This window comes from Myotis daubentonii, chromosome 6 (genome assembly GCF_963259705.1).
Source record: "Myotis daubentonii chromosome 6, mMyoDau2.1, whole genome shotgun sequence".
NCBI classification, from domain to species: Eukaryota; Metazoa; Chordata; class Mammalia; order Chiroptera; family Vespertilionidae; genus Myotis; species Myotis daubentonii.
Window position 1 is genome coordinate 50,323,976 of NC_081845.1, and position 17,506 is coordinate 50,341,481.

The window sequence follows — 17,506 nt, forward strand, 5'->3', positions numbered from 1 at the left end:
ACTTGCATACTGTGGTGGTCTTAACAGATGCCTATAGCTTATTTAAAACTCCTCCAATCAAAAGGTTAAAAATGGAAATATTGCCCAAGGAATTGGAAGATCTAGCTGAGGAGATTTCCAGGTAGAAATGCTTAAAGTGCCACCCAGATTCTTCAAGTTGCTTAATAGTAAAATGTGAGGGAAGAGAGAAAGGTGGAAGAAAGGAAGGAAGGAAGAAAGGAAGGGAGGAAGATAGTTAAATAGAAAGGATACTGGGCTCGCTGGGCTCAAAAATAAAATGGTGTTTTATTCCTAGACTCTCCTGATTGCAAAAGATGCTATAATTAAATAACAGCTTCCAGGCAAAGGTAAAATCTAGGGCACTCTCAGAAAAAGATGTTCTAAAGATAAAACCAAGGATATAACTAAAAACCTTTCTTAAGACCTCAGAAAGTTTTAAAGGGGTACCATATAGACCCTTTCAAATAGGCAAAAGGCCCTATAAGAATCTTGAGAGAACTGTCTCCACAGTAGCATTCCAGGGAACCTAAAGTAGAGCAGACTAATCTTGACAATATTTTTTGAAAGATTTGGTGGCTTTATCTAAGAATTCTTTTTTAAAAATTGTATCAGCTTGAACTAAAAGAAGCAGAGACATTATAAAATGAAAAGAGCCTTTTGGGCTCTGGAACTATTATGGGCAGTAAGAAGATTAAATAAAATAATCTGCTACAAACACTAGTCAGGTTTCATGTGAAAGAAAGGATGACTCAATGGGTGGGGCCAAGAGTACTAAAACATTTTGAGAACTATTTCCAGGAATTCGGACTAGCAACATGTGTGCCTGGTTGGAATTTGACGTCATCATGGGCCAGTGACTGCTATATACCTCCCATTCTATTTATTTTCCGAAGGGTGTGTCTATAGTAGTTATCCTATGCCTGTTCCACCATTGTTTGTTAGGTGTATAGGGGCTCAGATCACTTTTAGTTAGTTCAGGTCCTTCAGATGAAGAGAAACTACTTGAGGAGCTGTAATCAAGTGACTATACCACAAGAGCCTCAAGTCACCTTTACCTAAGATAGGTGATGCCATCTGGTAACTCAAGCTTAAATCTAGTGCTATAGAGCCTTTTGGGAGGCCTTATGAAGAGATGAGGTATTTTTCTTGAAGAAGTGTTAAGTAGCTTGTGACACACAGAGTAAGGACCATGGTCACTTTAAAACATATCCACACGCTTCCCATAAAAAAAAAAAAATTTAAAAGGAGACTGCTACCTCTCCCCTGACATAATGGCTGGCCTTAATGACTTTCTGCTGATAAATGGAAGATGGCACTATGGAAACTGCATGACTAAGAGGCTAGGTTCGAAAAGGTACCACAGTTCCTGCTAAGTTCTCTCTGGGATGTTCCTCCTTGAAATCAGTCTTAGTGTCACGTGTCATAAGGCGAGTGAGGCCACATGGAGGCCACATTGAAGTATTTTGGCCAACAGCCCCGACCTAGGTCCCAGCCGACAGCTCAGTCCCCAGGAGCAGGGGCTTGTCCAAATTACAGATTCAGGAGCAAAACACAAGCTGTTTCAATTCAAGGTTTGGGATGTTTGTAACAGCATTAGGTAACTGAAATAGTCATGAAGAGTTAAGTTTATTTATTTTAAAAAACACTTAAGTTTATTTATTTAAAAAGGCAACATAGGGGCATTATATTAGGACCAAGCATGTTACGGCTAATTACATTTTATAATTGTATTCATCATTTTCTTGCCTTCTCAAAGGTTGATTTTTGAGAGCAAAGCCTATGTCTTATTCACCACTGAGACTGTAGCACCAACCAGTTCCTGGAACATTGCAGCTACTAGGTCAAAAAAGTCTTTGCTTTTAGGAGCTAACAGAGAAAGAATATAAAGGAAAGAAGCAAGAAAGGGAGAGAGGCAGGAGAGGGAGGGAGGGAGGGAGAGAGAGAGAAGGGAGGGAGGAAGAGAGGGAGGAAGTGAAGAAGAAAGGAAGGAAAGAAAGATAGTTTCACCTAATGATCAGGCTATTCAGGCAGTTACAAAGGTTGACTTGATAAAGTGACCGGAGGTAGTAACAGCACCAGTTTTTCAGATGGTCTTCGCTGAAGCTCAAGTTTTTAAAAAGCATGCATAATAAAGGATCATTGATAGTTTTTAGTTGTGCTCTTGGATCAAAGAATGCAGACCCAGTAGCAGACATCATTGAGCTAAATCTCCAGGAAGTTCATGATCTCCAGGGAATGGGGATAGTAGTCCGAACTCAGCAAATGTCTCCTCTACCTATGACCAGTTTAAATACAGTCCAGTGTGGATTAACCTGAGCTTAGGTACATGATCATTACTCCATAGATCCTTTCCAGCTCACAGGACAATGAGGAAATCACCTGCCTGGGAATTATCTAAACTCTGAAACAGAGAAGGCATCGCTTGGTCTAGTTTGGGGAGGAAAGGAGCCAGTTCGTGAGTGGTTGCATTTGCTTTTCTAGAATTTCCAGCAAACATCAGCTTGTATTAATCTTGCCCCTACAGTGAACAATTAGCAAAAGTTAGAGTCTTAGACAGCAGGGGTAGCAGCCTCAACAATAGCCCATATCCTCAAAGTGCAGAGAAGAATCTTAATCTGATGCCTGGATCAACAGAAAAATCTAGCTGTCATGAATAGTTTATTCAGCCATAGAATTTAATTAGTAGACTACAGTATCCACAAAAAAGGAGTCAATAACCCAGCTCTGTTGTTTGTCTGACCATTTTGAGAAAGATTTATTAAATTATGAGTGCCACAGTCTAACAAATATATGGCTGTGTTACTGAAAATCATAGAAGTGTGATTCAAAATCCTGTCATATCAGAAATAGGCAAAGGACCTGGTTGTGTTTGGGCTGTAGAAGAGGATTTTGCAAAAACTTTGAAGGATAAAATGTGCCTTAAAAGATGTTAAACATAGTTATGAGCTACAGCAGGGGTCAGCAAGCTATGGCCCCTGGGCCAAAACTGGCCTGCCATCTGTTTGCGTAAACAGTTTTATTGGAACGAAGCCACATTCATTCACGTTGTATATTATTGATGGCTAACTTTTTGTCCTACAACAGCAGAGCTGAGTAATTGTGGCAGGGACCATATGTCCTCCAGGGCCTGAAATATTTACTATCTGACACTTTAGAGAAAAAAATAATAATTTGTGTTTGTGACCTAGAGTGATGTAAGTATAAACCTAGAACCAATGGAGAAAAATCACATTAGGTAAAATTAGGCCAAATAAACAAGCTTTCTAGTAATTAGATCCAGCCTAATATGGAAGGGGCTGCCACTTGTAAAAGAGAGTTTGGTGTTTTTTTGTTTTGTTTTAAAATATATTTCTTTATTGATTTCAGAGAGGAAGGGAGAAGGAGAGATAGAAACATCAATGATGAGAGAGAATCATTGATTGGCTGCCTCCTGCATACCCCCTACTGGGGAACGAGCCTGAAACCCAGGCATGTGCCCTTGGCTGGAATTGAACCTGGGATCCTTCAGTCCACAGGCTGATGCTCTATCCACTGAGCCAAGCCGGCTGGGGCAAAAAGAGTTTTATATCACATAAGGCATTTGAGACCCAGCTAAATGACATGTAGGATATTCATATAGTGACAGATCTTTTCACCTTTAAATTAATTTCTTCCTATCCTCAGTTATTTACCAAGTTTTTTAAAAATTTGTTTGTTTGTTTGTTTTGATTTGTTTCCTCCCAAGACCTTGCTAATTCATGTGATTTTTTCTATTCCCACACCTGCTCTCACTGACGAGGCCTTCTCCACCTCATCCAACAACTAGTCTCTTCATCTCTAGTTTCTCCCATTTGAATCTTTCCTACAAATTATGTTTTAGATTAACGTTCCTATGTAGTACTTTGTCTTTGATACCCCTCTAGTTGAAATTATCAATAGTTTTGTCTTTTGCCTGTCTTAGACTGCTATTCAAGTCTTTTCACCCTTGGCCCTGACATTTCCCAACTTTATCATCAGCACTCTCTTTCTAGGATATTGACATAAAAGGGAATGAAGAATTCATTGTTAACAAACATTTTGTACATACTTTTGCCTTGAGTTATTTCATGTCTTTACTAGAGGCCGGGTGCACGAAATTTTTTTTTGGGGGGGGTGGTCCCTCAGCCCGGCCTGCACCCTCTTGCAATCCAGGACCCCTAAGGGGATGTCTGACTGCCGGTTTAGGCCTGATCCCACAAGGATACCACAGGGATGAGGCCTAAACTGGCAGTCGGACATCCCTCTCACAATCCGGGACCACTGGCTCCTAACGATTCGCCTGCCTGCCTGATTGCCCCTAACTGCCTCTGCCTTGGCCCCTGCTGTGGTGGCTTCATCCAAATGATGTCTGGAAGGTCGTTCAGCTGTCTGGTCTATTTAGCATATTACACTTTTATTATTATAGATACCACTTTGATTTCAAACTTTTCTAAAAATTGCCTCTGAATCCATATAGTTCTTTCTTCACCAAAAATTTGGCTCTTAGCATATATGATGTTTGTATGGTTATTTATTTCACAGGTGCTCACCTCAGATGGAATTTCTTGGTCCTTTATTTAGAAAGGAGGCTCTTGGTCTTGTACATGAAATTGTTACTAAACTAGAGGGGTTCATTTGCCTGAGCATATAAAACCCCATAAGACAGTAACAGGTGTTTGCAGCAAAGAAATAAAAGGAAACAGTGCCAAACCTGGAGCCCAGGTGAATCAGTGTTCTAAAACCTGGCTCCCCAATGGCTTGTAAGGGACTAAGGTGTTAGGGTCAGGAATAGGGTCATGGTCTCCATTTATTGGTTGGCACTAGGGTGGGGGGGGGGGGTAGTTGATCACTGCATCCAGTCCTAATGTCAGCCATGGCCTCTCTCTGTCTTGTTTCCAAAGGGTGTGTTTGGTGGGGTTGTTTGGCTTTGTTGTTTTGGGGTCTGGAGCTGAAACACAACTGAGGCCTAGATGTTATCTCTAGTTTGACTGAAACTCTGTCTCTGTGGTCAACAGACCCAAGGCTTTGTTCCTAAGGTGATTATTGGTGCTGACCAGAACCTCATTGTCCTGAGGGCCGAATGATTACAGGAGTGAAAGTGCAAGGGACAAGGATGTGGGTGAATCCTGGTGCTGGATGAGGCTAGTTTGAATCAAAAGAAAAGAAAAGAGAAAAGGTCATATTCAAGAAATGAAGTTTCTGCATGTTTACAGAATAAAGGTTCTTGATTCAGCACATGAAATGCAGATTCTTGGTCTTGTGCTGTTTGACCTTCACTGTGTCTGGCATGGCACCCAAGCCATAGACACTACATAAGAAATGTTTGTAGATAACAACCGAGTATCTTTTAAAAGAAAAAGCACTAAATTGAAAACATGTTTTGTAGGGTTTCATCCTTTCTCCACCCCTATGGAAAACTTTATTAGATGAGGAAATTAAGTATTACAATCCCCCCTTACTTTCTCAGCTGTAACATTCATTATTTGCATGACTGTGGGCAATTAGTTTAGCCACTTCATGCCTGTGTTTTCCCATTTGTAAAACTGAAATAATAATATGTAGCTTATAGAAATATTGTGAAGCACAATTAATGTTTGTAAAGTGCTTTTTAACGACTTCAATGTCATAGAAATGTAAAATAGCCTTAATTTAAAATTTAAAAATATGTATGCATAATGATTTATTTAATAAACCCGGAAAGACTGTTTATATGAATTTACATGTATGAATTTGGTTTGCAATATTAACAATTTGTTTTAACTTGGAAACAGACTTTGCTTATTTCTGACATTTTGCATTTGCATTTTGTTATCTCCTTCTAACAGTGACTCCTTATATGATTCATGCGGGTCAGTGGTTTTGAACCCTGGCTGCACATTAGTATGTGCTTTAGAAATATACTGATGGTGAAGTTTAGAACACACTGATGACCGGCCTTTACCAAATTAAATAAGCTCTCTGGGGATAGGGAGCCCAGGTATGGGTACTTTTTAAAAATTCACAGATGATTGCAAAATGCAGTGAAGATTGAGAATGACTAATATCTGTCTTAATGTGTATGCACATTATCATAAGAACCGCCTGATGAAAATATTCATCCATAATGTATTTAAATATATTTTGATTGACATTTTAAACTCCATGATGAACTCAGAATTCCCTTTTGGCCATAGTGTTCAATGAATCTATGATGTCCTCTTTGAACTTGTCAGATAGAATAGCATAGAACCATGTTAGTAATACTCAACCATTACTTATCGAAAGGAATAAGGGTGTTTAGTCTTGTTTCCACATACTTATTATATTTGTCTACTTGTACACAGATAGATATTAATGTAGAATGGGTATGTAAAAGCATATGTAATGAGGCATATGATACACCTCACAATTATATTAATTTTACATGAGAAATATAGTTTTATAAATTACCTTTTCTTTTTTAAATGTAAGTTGATTTTCAGTTGTCACTAAGTTGATTGCTGTATTTTCTTTCTCTGCTAGCAGTATATGATGAAGGGATGCATTTGCTTTTAAAATAAGGCTTTGAAAATATAAACCAGCAAATAAAACTTATTATAAATAATTATATTTATGCATGAGAAATCTATTATTTTATTTTCAAGTCTGATATTCCATTTTCAAGTAGATTTTAGAAAGTTGGCTTTGGGCTCTATATTTACATGAACATGAGTAGAGAGATGTATGTGTGTGTGTGTGTGTGTGTGTGTGTGTAAATAAAATAGATCTTTGGAAGTCTCTGACTTTATCCAATTAGTAACTTTTAAGAATTCTTTTCACAATTATTTGATGCATAAAGGGGTCAAGACTCCAACTAGAATATGACCATTTATAAGTCAGCAACTAGCTTTTCAACTTACATTTCAGAATGGATAGAAATTTTAATTCTAATGATGAGAAATGCAACTCTTATTCTTCCTGAATGAGTAAGTATATTCATTTTGAGTGCTTCAGTCTTTTTTTAAAAACAAACAAACAAAAAACCTACATTTTTGCTCCCAAGGCAGGAAAACTTAAATTTCTACTTTCGATGGCACAGTATTACCTCTTTTCTTTAGTATTTTTTCTTAACATATGATTTAAAAATTAAAGTTCCTAGCCAGAAGTGTACAGTATTTTAATAGCATGCTTTCTGAATGATCACAGATCATGCTCACAGTTCCTAATTATTCATCATGACATTTAAAACCAATCCACTTGCCTTGATAGGAATAGCATTATATTGTGATGTTCAGATTTGCTGGAGATGACATTTTTCTCCCTTTGTTACATTCTGTTAACAACCTGTCCAGTACAGCATAGTTTTTGCTTTGATACCAATTAAGCAAATTGCAATACAGCTATAATCCAATTGCTGATGAATTATGTGAAACCATAGTTCATCATAATACAGTGATATAAAACACAACAAAAAAGAGCAAATGGACTGTGACGGTATGGATATTTGCTGAACTGTTTACATGATTAATGCTCTTATAATGTTTGCATTCTTATTGCCGTACATCATTTGTATGTTTTCAGCTTTATGTATGTGTGTGTGAATAACCTTGATGTTGTAAAAGGAAAAGTAGAACACCTCAAAGAAAAATTATTCTAGAACAATAAAACAATAGCCACGTATTGCCTATATAACAAGCAGTTCACTCTAAAAAACATATTTTAATTCTAACTTAATTTAAGTTTAAACACACTGTTTGAATTACTGGAATTTCTTTCTTTGGAATAACAGAAACTCCATGTTTTCTCTCACTACATAACTGGACTTATTTCATATTCAACCTGCAATACTTTATTTTTTATGGAGCCAAAGAAATAGTCTATTAAGTATTAATAACACTGCATCCCTAATAAAGAGCTAATTATCCCTCCTTAATAGTGTTTTATTATTAAAATAAAAAGGAATATTTTGAAGCAATGCAAACAGAGTTTGATTCATAAAGCTATGATTGTTAGCTTTCTGTCACTTTTTTTTACTTCTGATTAACCTCAAACATAAAACTATCAACTGTGTGTTTTGTCCTTTAACATGGCTTTATTGTAATTTAGCATTGCTGGAATTTTATCTTAAGATACAGATTTTCTCTGTGAGAGTTACTTATGTAGAATTTAATGTCAGAAATTAATAATAGGTAAAAGTTTTAAGACCTGTAATGCTCCCGCTCTAGGCTGCTGAATTTACATTTTTGGATTATATTTCTTATAATTTTGTGCAGTCCCTCTATCACACCGCAGGTAGTTCTTGAATTCCATGTTGTGCCAAACCATGTATGTTTCTAAATGTTAGAACATTTGCAGAGCTGAATTGATGACATATTTATGTACTAAAGCAAGTATTATTTTTAATTGATATCAAATATAGCAAATGTCATACATATGTGTTAATGTCTAAAAGCTGTCAATCCACTGTGTTTTGAAAGACTCAAATATGTTTCTGGACTTTTTAGCATCTTCTCCCTCCTTTTATTTCTTGTAATTATGCTGATTTTTGATGCTCCTAAAATAAGAAGTCTGTTTTAATGTGAGAATGTAAATCCCTCCCAGACGCTACTCTGAAGGAAGCTAAATATGCTCCCTGGAAAGGAAGCATTATCCACTTTAAGCCAAAGAAATGACAGCTAAGGAAAAGGCAGTCTGGAAGCGACTTCGACTTGGCTATGTTTTATCCCCACAAATGCAATGCTTCATAAATATGGAGGACTGACAATGTCGACAAACCCCTCTGTGTTAAAGAATGCTCCGTGGCTTTGGCCTGCTGAGAGACAATAGCAGCAGGAACTACCTGGCATTGAGCAACCGGAAAGGGGTGGTTCTTTATGAGCAAAGGCATTGACCATGATTCAGAAAGGCAGGGATGCAATCTATGCCAGGTTCTGCAGAGAGCAGCTATAGCTCTGAACTCAAGGATAAAATATACCCTTTTGGTTAGTTCAGCCAAGCCTCAAGCACACCTATGATCATTCCCTTAAAAAGAGAATTGCTAACTGCTAATACGGAGAACCTAACCTAAAATTGCAGAGTCTTGGCATGTTCAAGATGTGACATTGGCAGATCAGGATTAGAAAGCCCAGGCATACTTAACTCAGAAATGTTTTTAAAATAAATGTCAATGTTATAATGCAGTATGATAAACATTCAAAGATTTCTTTATCTGATATACACTTGTGATTTTTTTAACATAGGAAAACAAGAAGATAATTCTTTCCCAATAACTCAACAAATGTTTATTGAGTATATACTATGTGCCAAGTCATTGAATAGTTCCTGGGCTTGAGGAATTGACATCAAATGATTTAGTTTTGGTGTACTATTCTATTACTTTCCTCAAATCTATTTTTTTTCTTGTTTTTTTGTTTGTTTGTTTTATTTGTTCACTTTTGTTGTTGTTCTTAAACTATATGATAAGATAGTTAAATTAGATGATTTCTAAGGGAAGCTTCCAGGCAAAAGTATTAAAGTTCTATTCTATTTGGAACTATTTGCTGTATAACCATGCCCTTATTTATATTGTGTGTAATTTTGGATAGCTTACAGGGGTGGGCAAACTTTTTGACTCGAGGGCCACAATGGGTTCTTAAACTGGACAGGAGGGCGGAACAAAAGCATGGATGGAGTGTTTGTGTGAACTAATATAAATTCAAAGTAAACATCATTACATAAAAGGGTATGGTCTCTTTTTTCAATAGTTTTATTCATTTCAAATGGGCCAGATCCGGCCCGCAGGCTGTAGTTTTCCCACGGCTGCTTTAGATACTTACATGTCAGTCTATCTCTAACTAAATCCTCTATAAGAGATGAAATAGTAGCTTGTCAGATTCCTAAAGTCAGGTGTTAAAAACTCAATAGGAAGAATTCCATTTTATCCACAATCCTTTCCAACACTTGTTGTTTCTTGTCATATTGATAAAGCCATTCTAACAATATATATAATGTTAATAACCAATGTTCTCCAATAAGTTCTTAAAACAAGAACTCCAAACATGCACTCTTATCCAAATGGACTTGTCTGCAATATCTATACCAGAGAAGTAAATAAAAGGAAACCTATTTTGGTAATATTTAGTTACAACACTAAGAATGCACATAAGTAAAATACAAAGTATTTCAGGTTTCATTAATAGATAACAAATATACAGAGATATATAGAACTAAGACAAGCTATAGTGATAGATTAACAAAGAAGAGGATTATTTAGCCAACATCAATATGATTCCCAAGCACATGGAATAAATATTTATTCAATTTGTTGAGATTTTCCAAGCTACACATGAGTTCAAGGTTGTTTTTTGTCATATTATATGTTTAATATTTTTATATTTAATAAATTCTAATTGCCATAAATTAATACAAATAACAATGGCCAAATTGAAATCATAAATACTCCATGAGCCTACCCAGCATTCCTATCCAGAAATGATGAAATAATGAAGTTCCAAAGGAGTTGACTAAGGGAAATTCTGTTAGATCACAGACAACCCTAATTTAATGGGGTAGATACCAGGAGTTAGAATGCATTATTCATTTATTCAGGAAATAATCATTGAACACTTTATATAAGTTATTCTAGGCCTAGAGGTAGAACAGTGTGCAAAATGGACACGGTTCCTGCACTCATGGAGCCTACAATGTAGTTAATGGAAGAAGGGAGTCAGGTGATAATTAAAGAAAAAAATGAGAAGTGAAGAACAATATGTATTTTATTAATGAATGTTCGATAAATAAAATAAGGTATTATACTGGATTGAAAAAGAGGGCTACTTACGATCAGGAAATAAGGTAAGTTCTTTACCGGAAGGTGAAAATTTAAACTCCAGTGATGGGACGAAGTTGAAGGAGGAGTGTTCAGAGGATGCAAAAATCAGGAAGAGGATCTAAGGGAAGAAACAGCCAGAGAGAAAACCCAGGGTAGAAACAAGCTTTTAAGAAAAGAAAGGCAGGCATAGCTGGAATTTAAGAGACAAGGGAAGGGGTGTGTGAGATGAAAACAGAGGAAAATGGGCACCGATTGTATTGGGATTGAAACACTGGTAAAGAATGTAGATGTTATTCTAACTACATTAGTAGCCATAAAATGATTTAATGCCAGGAGAATAAAAAGATCCATCTAAGTGAAGATAATTGGCTTCTGTGTTTGAGGTTGGGGATAGTGTTGTGTTTGGGCCACCTCAGGGCCAGAATGGAGAAAAGATGACCAGCTAGGAGATGATGGTGATTTACCTACAGGTTGTCTAGAAAAAAAATAAAAATAAGAGTGGGATTTGGGATATGATTTGGGCATGAGTACAAGTCTTGGTCTTTCTAATTGATTGAATGAGTGCAGTAAGTTTAAGAGGAATGAAAGAAATCTAAGTTGTACCTTGAACTATACTATATAGTTTTCTAGTCTATCTGCAATAGCTGTTTCTACTATAGTTTGTGACTTTGTTCACTTCATCTATTCACTTATTCCCTTTTACTTTCTGTTCTCTATTCTGTAAAGCTTGCTGGCATTTCAACCAACAGCCATGCACCATGTCAAAAGCTTCTCTATTATGTTCCTACCTAGCTCTGCATAGGGAATGAGCCCATTTATCTTCTCTAAGAAAACAAACTGTTTTACAGGGAAAACACAAACTTACTGACTGAATTAAAGCAGAAAAGCCATTATCCTAGGAATCAGCATTCTAATGTATATTTCCTAAATTTCTCTAGGGGAAGTAAAAGGAAAACATTCAAACCTAGAATAAAGAGAATCGCAAAAAAGGTCATTCATTTTTGCTCCCTATGGTGAATCCCAAAACACATTATAGACATAATAGAAAATATAAAAGCTGTATGTGTTTTATGAAATATACCGTGTAATGAATTGATGGTTTATATTAAACTGTAGAATGGGGGGGGGGGAATAAGGAGCAATCATGTGCAATATCTCTCAGGTGAAAATAATGATTTTGCAGTTAGACAAGGTTTCTGAACAACATTCAGTACTTCCTACAAATATGTAGAGGTAACATTATTTTTCAATCTTTGACACTAATGGGGTAATTTTCATGATTTCTGCTTATGGCTAGAACATTGGCTATGTGGAGCAAGAACTGCTCTCATTTGCCACATACAATTTAAATCATTTTGTTAAAGGAGGCTCCCTGCCTCCAGATATCACATATATTAGCTAGCTAATTTAAGAGTGACTTTGAAAGTTAGAAGTGACTCAAGAAATTTAATGAGTGGTACCTATTTTTATTAAAAAGAGTTTGTGATAAGTATTTGAGGGAAAGAGTTTTATATAGTTAATTGTTTAAAAGCAACCAGACAGCAAAGAAACTAAGCTAAAGTGACAGAAGGTAACTAAAGTAATGGGGAAAAACCTATGTCTGGTATCACGGAAGTCAGTGTAAGAACATCCACCTTTTCCAATGACTGCTTTGCAGGTCAATATTTAGAACACTTAATGGGCAAAACATCATGCACTTGTCCCTTTATAAGAATTATTTAGTATTTTTTTGTAGTCATTATGTGTTGACAGTCCTCTACCATTTAGATTTTATTAAAAACAGGGCCAAAGTTTACCTATGTTCTTTCCTATAGCTTCATTATACCTATATGCTAGTTCTTTGCTTAAGACAGAATAAAATGTACTATTTAATTTGCTCTACCCACTAGCTTAGTTTTTAATCCCTAAAGGATATGATAACAGTTTAGATGAAGTACCTGTTCATGAGTCTTACACTCAAAAGAAATCTGGGCAGCGATATAGTCCTTGTGAGAGTCTCTTTCTAAACCAGAGGTTAAGTACACTATTTCAACATTCTGCTACGCTCATTCTCTACCAAATTTGAACAATATTCTGCTTCTGTGATGTCTTCATTGAGACCATAGTTTAAATTAAAAACCTGAAGTTTTCTTCCTAGATCATATGAAAAGTAAATTTACATAGTGCTAGCAAACTTTCATTATAGTTATTTTTCAATATTGTGAATTTCTATAATACACAACTTTTATCTGTTATTTACATTGTTGCAAAGGCATAAGTCTGCTCAATATTGCTCACTGTTGTTGAGAAATCTGTGTCATTTACTAATAATGTGTGGGAACTATGAAGGTTTTTGCTTTATTTCTTCTTATGTATTTATTATTTTAAAATAGTATTTTTCATAATTTCAAGAATGTATTAATTGAAAGGTATGCTGCCAACTTTATAACAATTTCTCAGGAAAAAAAAGAGAAACTATCTCCTTCATTGCTCACATCAATTGTGAAAGGGTTTCCAACTCCAAACACTTTAAAATTTTTGCTAATATCAGACAATTTTAAATGCTATGGTTAGTATCAAATAATGAGATTCAGAAATGCACTGTCTAAATGCTTTTTCAGAAAAGAATATTATAGTTCTGGACTGCCGGGGTCCAACCCCAGCAGGTCCAGGGGTCCCCAAAGGTGTGGACGGAGTTGGCGAAGACTATCCACCTTCTTCCTACGGTGGAGTCCGATCCGTCCCGAGTGCGGGGCGCTTACCTAGGGGTCCCTGTTCGGGCGCCATATGCCAGGGTCCAACCCCAGCAGGTCCAGGGTTTCCCAAAGGCGTAGACGGAGTTGGCGAAGAAGGAATGACACAGAGACAGTGTTCAGTTGATCAGCAGCCTAGCCAGGATCTCCAGCCAGGATCTCCAGCCAAGTTCTGGTCTGGATCTCCAGAGAGGTTCTGCTCTGGATCTTCAGCGAAGTTCTGGTTAGGATCTCCAGCCAGGTTCTGTGTCCATGTTGTCTTGCTAGGTTCTCCAGCCAGGTTCTCCAGCCAGGTTCTGTAGCAATGTTCCCTCGCTAGGTTCTCCAGCCAGGTTCTGTTGCCAGGTTCTGTCCAGGTTCTCCAGCCAGGTTCAGTCACCAGGTTCTAGTCAGGTTCTCTTGCCAATTTCTGTAGTCAGGTTCAGTCTAAGATCTTTTGCCATGTTCTCTCGCTAGGTTCTGTCTCTATGTTCTGTTGCCAGTTTCTGTCCAGGATCTTTTGCCATGTTCTGTCTCTAGGTTCTGTGTAAGTTCTGGTCTAGGTTCTGTGCCTCTTGGTTCTGTCTTCTAAGTCCTGTCTCTTTCTGTCTTGTTACATCTGTATTTATACCAGTTGATTCAATCCTATCAATCTCTATTACAAAGGTTAGGGTGTTTCTTATCTCCATTCCAGGGAGTAAAGATTATGTAGCTTAAGCATGATTGTTCATAGTTAAAATGATTAATTACCCGCCTGGCACTTAGTTAAGAGGTTTTATTCCCTCCCTAACTTCAGGGGAAAATCCCTACCTGGGGATTCAACCTTTCTCGGAGAGGTGACCTTGGTTAAAACACAACGCCAAGAAGGTGAGCAAACATATTAAGAACAGTATGCCATATATGCCAGGTCCCTTGAAACAGCAAGCATGGACCGGCTCCCGGCACTGGACAATCCAGTGGTAGAGAAATTCTTCCTGATGTTTGGGAAATTAAGGACCAAAACAAGTGAGTTGGGTAAGGCCATGGCTGTGATCCCTAACAATGTCCCGAGAAGAACATTTTAGAGGGGCAATAGGAATCTTCCTTGGACTGTTATAATAGTAACTAGAGGCCCAGTGCACAAAATTCGTGCATGGGGCAGGGGTCCCTCAACCCAGCCTGCACCCTCTCCAATCTGGGACCCCTCGGACATCCCTCTCGCAATTCGGGACTGCTGGCTCCTAACTGCACACCTGCATGCCTGCCTGATCACCCTTAACCACTCTCCCCTGCTGGCCTGATCACCCCTAACCACCTCTGCCTTGGCCCCCGCCATTGTGGCTTTGTCTGGAAGGATGTTTGGAAAGACATCCAGAAGACATCTGGTTAATTAGCATATTACCCTTTTATTAGTATAGATGGCTGCTATTTATTAAGCACTTACTTGGTGCCAGGTATTCTTCAATGCTTCTGCAAGCATCTGAGCTCCATCATCTTTCAAGCAGACTTCTCTAACAGTCCGTTAACTGGCCTTTCTCTTTCTTAACTTACCTTCTATAGCCTAGTCTCCATATTGCAGCCACAAATAAATATTTTTTAAGAGACAAAAATTAGATCATACTACTTCTTAAAACCCTTCAGTAGTGTCGCACAGAGCTAAAAATAAGTTTAACCTTTTTATAATGCTCTTCAAGGCTGCGTGATCTGGCCTTGCGCCTCTCCTTACCCCATTCTCTTCTGCTCTTCCCTCACAGGACTGCTTTATGCTATTCAGAGGCTGCCCTATGTCAGCAAAGGCCCTTTGCTCTTGTAGTCTTTGCCTGTGAAGCCCTTCCCCTAGCTCTTCAGTTGTCCCCTGCTCACTCTTCATGCCTCAACTCATATGTCACATCCAAAAGTGAAGCAAAGACAGCCCTTCTCATACTCAAGTGTTTCATATTCAAAAGTTCATGACCTTCCAAAACATCCCATTGTCTCAGAACACATGAAGATTTGAGGGACAACATAGAATTCTTACTTCTACTTTTCAAATACTGTGGTTATTTCAAATGTCTATTGGCCAGGGAAGATACACTCAAAGGTGAGTTTGATGCCCAGTGTCAGAAACTTGAAACTTGCATAGCAGGGCTAGAGCAGCCTGCAGGCAGCAGCCTGAGACACACACAGGCCACACAGGAGTTGTACACTGCATGTCAGCGTGAAACGTTCCCTGCAGTGCACACAGAACTGCCTGACTCCTGCCAATGTGGACAGGGTTTAAATGACTCTTTCACTCAGCTCATCCTCTCCTTGAGTAGATGTCATGGGTGGGGTCCAATCAGAGTAAAGCCCCCACTTAGCATTCTTGCTGGCATCAAGCTCTACATACCAATGGAAGAAATTTAATAATGCAGAACTGCATCTTTGGTAGTAAACTGCTAACCTGGTAAGCAGTTTCTTCATTTGAAATAACCCAATATGCAATGACTATTAGTGACCTCATTTTAAAGCCCCAGCACAGCCTTCCAAAAATTATTCCAGAAACCAGATTTAATGAGCAACAAGTCTACCCTGAAAGGGAAGAAGTAGTGGTAGATGAAGTTGGGGTAATTGGGGGCAGGTGGAGTAGTGGGTATCTAGTTAGATTGGAAAGTATGAGAATATAGATAATTTCAGCCCAAATGCCTTAATGATTCCAACCTATGCCCTTTTCCTGAGCTGTGAAACACTGAATTATTGTTCCACAATGAATGGCTTAGGGACCAGCAGTTTGGCATCACCTGGGAGCTAGTTACACCTGCAGAATCTCAAACCCCACCCTGGACACACGGAATCAGAACGCTACTCAGTTTAACAAGATCCCCAGGTGGTTATATGCAAGCTAGCACTTGAGAGGCTCTGTTCACGGTCAGGTGTTTCATTCTAAGTGCACATGAGGATCACCTGGGGAGCTTTTCAAATTCCTATGCCCAGGCCCATTTTGGGTTGATTAAGTGAAAAATCCACAAAGAGTGTCCAGGCATCTCTCTTTTTTTTTCTTCTTAAAGCATGCCAGATGATTTCAACAGGTGGCCAAGCTGAAGTATTATTTTTCTGGATTATAAAGAATTCCTATAGCTTTTATATAGTTTCTATATATTGTGATTCACATGATTTGTCCATGACAGGAGAAACATTAGTCATTATATCAGATTCTTGCTTATAGAAAATGAAGTACATAAGATCTACTTAAATATGCCACATATAAGGATAAAATTAGTAGAGAATATATATGTTTTAGTAAATGTCATGTGTAAATGTTCGCAGGAACGACATTCTTGTGCGTTGGTGTGCAAGAATGCATTTAATGGCTAAAAGTTGGTCATTGCTATTTTTTCTAACATCACTTAGTTCTTTTCTCCCGGATTCGGCAGCCGTGGGCACTTTTCAACCTAACAGCACCATGAAATAGACACCCTGCTACAAAATGTTAAATAAAAAATTTACTTACAACCATGGGAGCTCGATGAAAGGATGTAGCTTCGTTGCTAAAATGTCAGATGCAACCCTCTAAGTGGGTTGCTTTTAAAAATCTCTCCCGCAGGCTTCCCTTTTCTTCTACCCAGCAATTGCATTAATAGGTGCTTCTAAAAGGTAGCCAGTCCTCTCAAGACGTTGTCTTAAAAAAGTTTCTTTTAATCAAGCCTTGCCTATAATGCTCTTCATTTACTTTCTTTAGTGAAAGTATAACATGAAAGCCAATTCCAAGCCACTGGGGGGAGAATAACTGTTCCAGGGGCTGGAGGAAACAGAGGCCTGATGCCTCCTCTTTGAAGTGTGGCCACCTGTGTGCTCCCATTGATGGGGCAGCCACGCTTCAAAGGGACAGGGCTGCACTTCTCCCCCACCTGGCCACTGCACGTTACAACATTTCTGAGTCAGCAGGGGCTACTTTCAAGTTAAAATTCAGATTAAAACGCTAAATTGTGAGTGGTCAATGGCTCATAAGGTAGCTTTCAAACGTGACTGTGATTTGAGATCTGCTCAGCAGTCTCTTCCCCACCCCTTTCCTTTGCCCTCTTGTCACCATTTG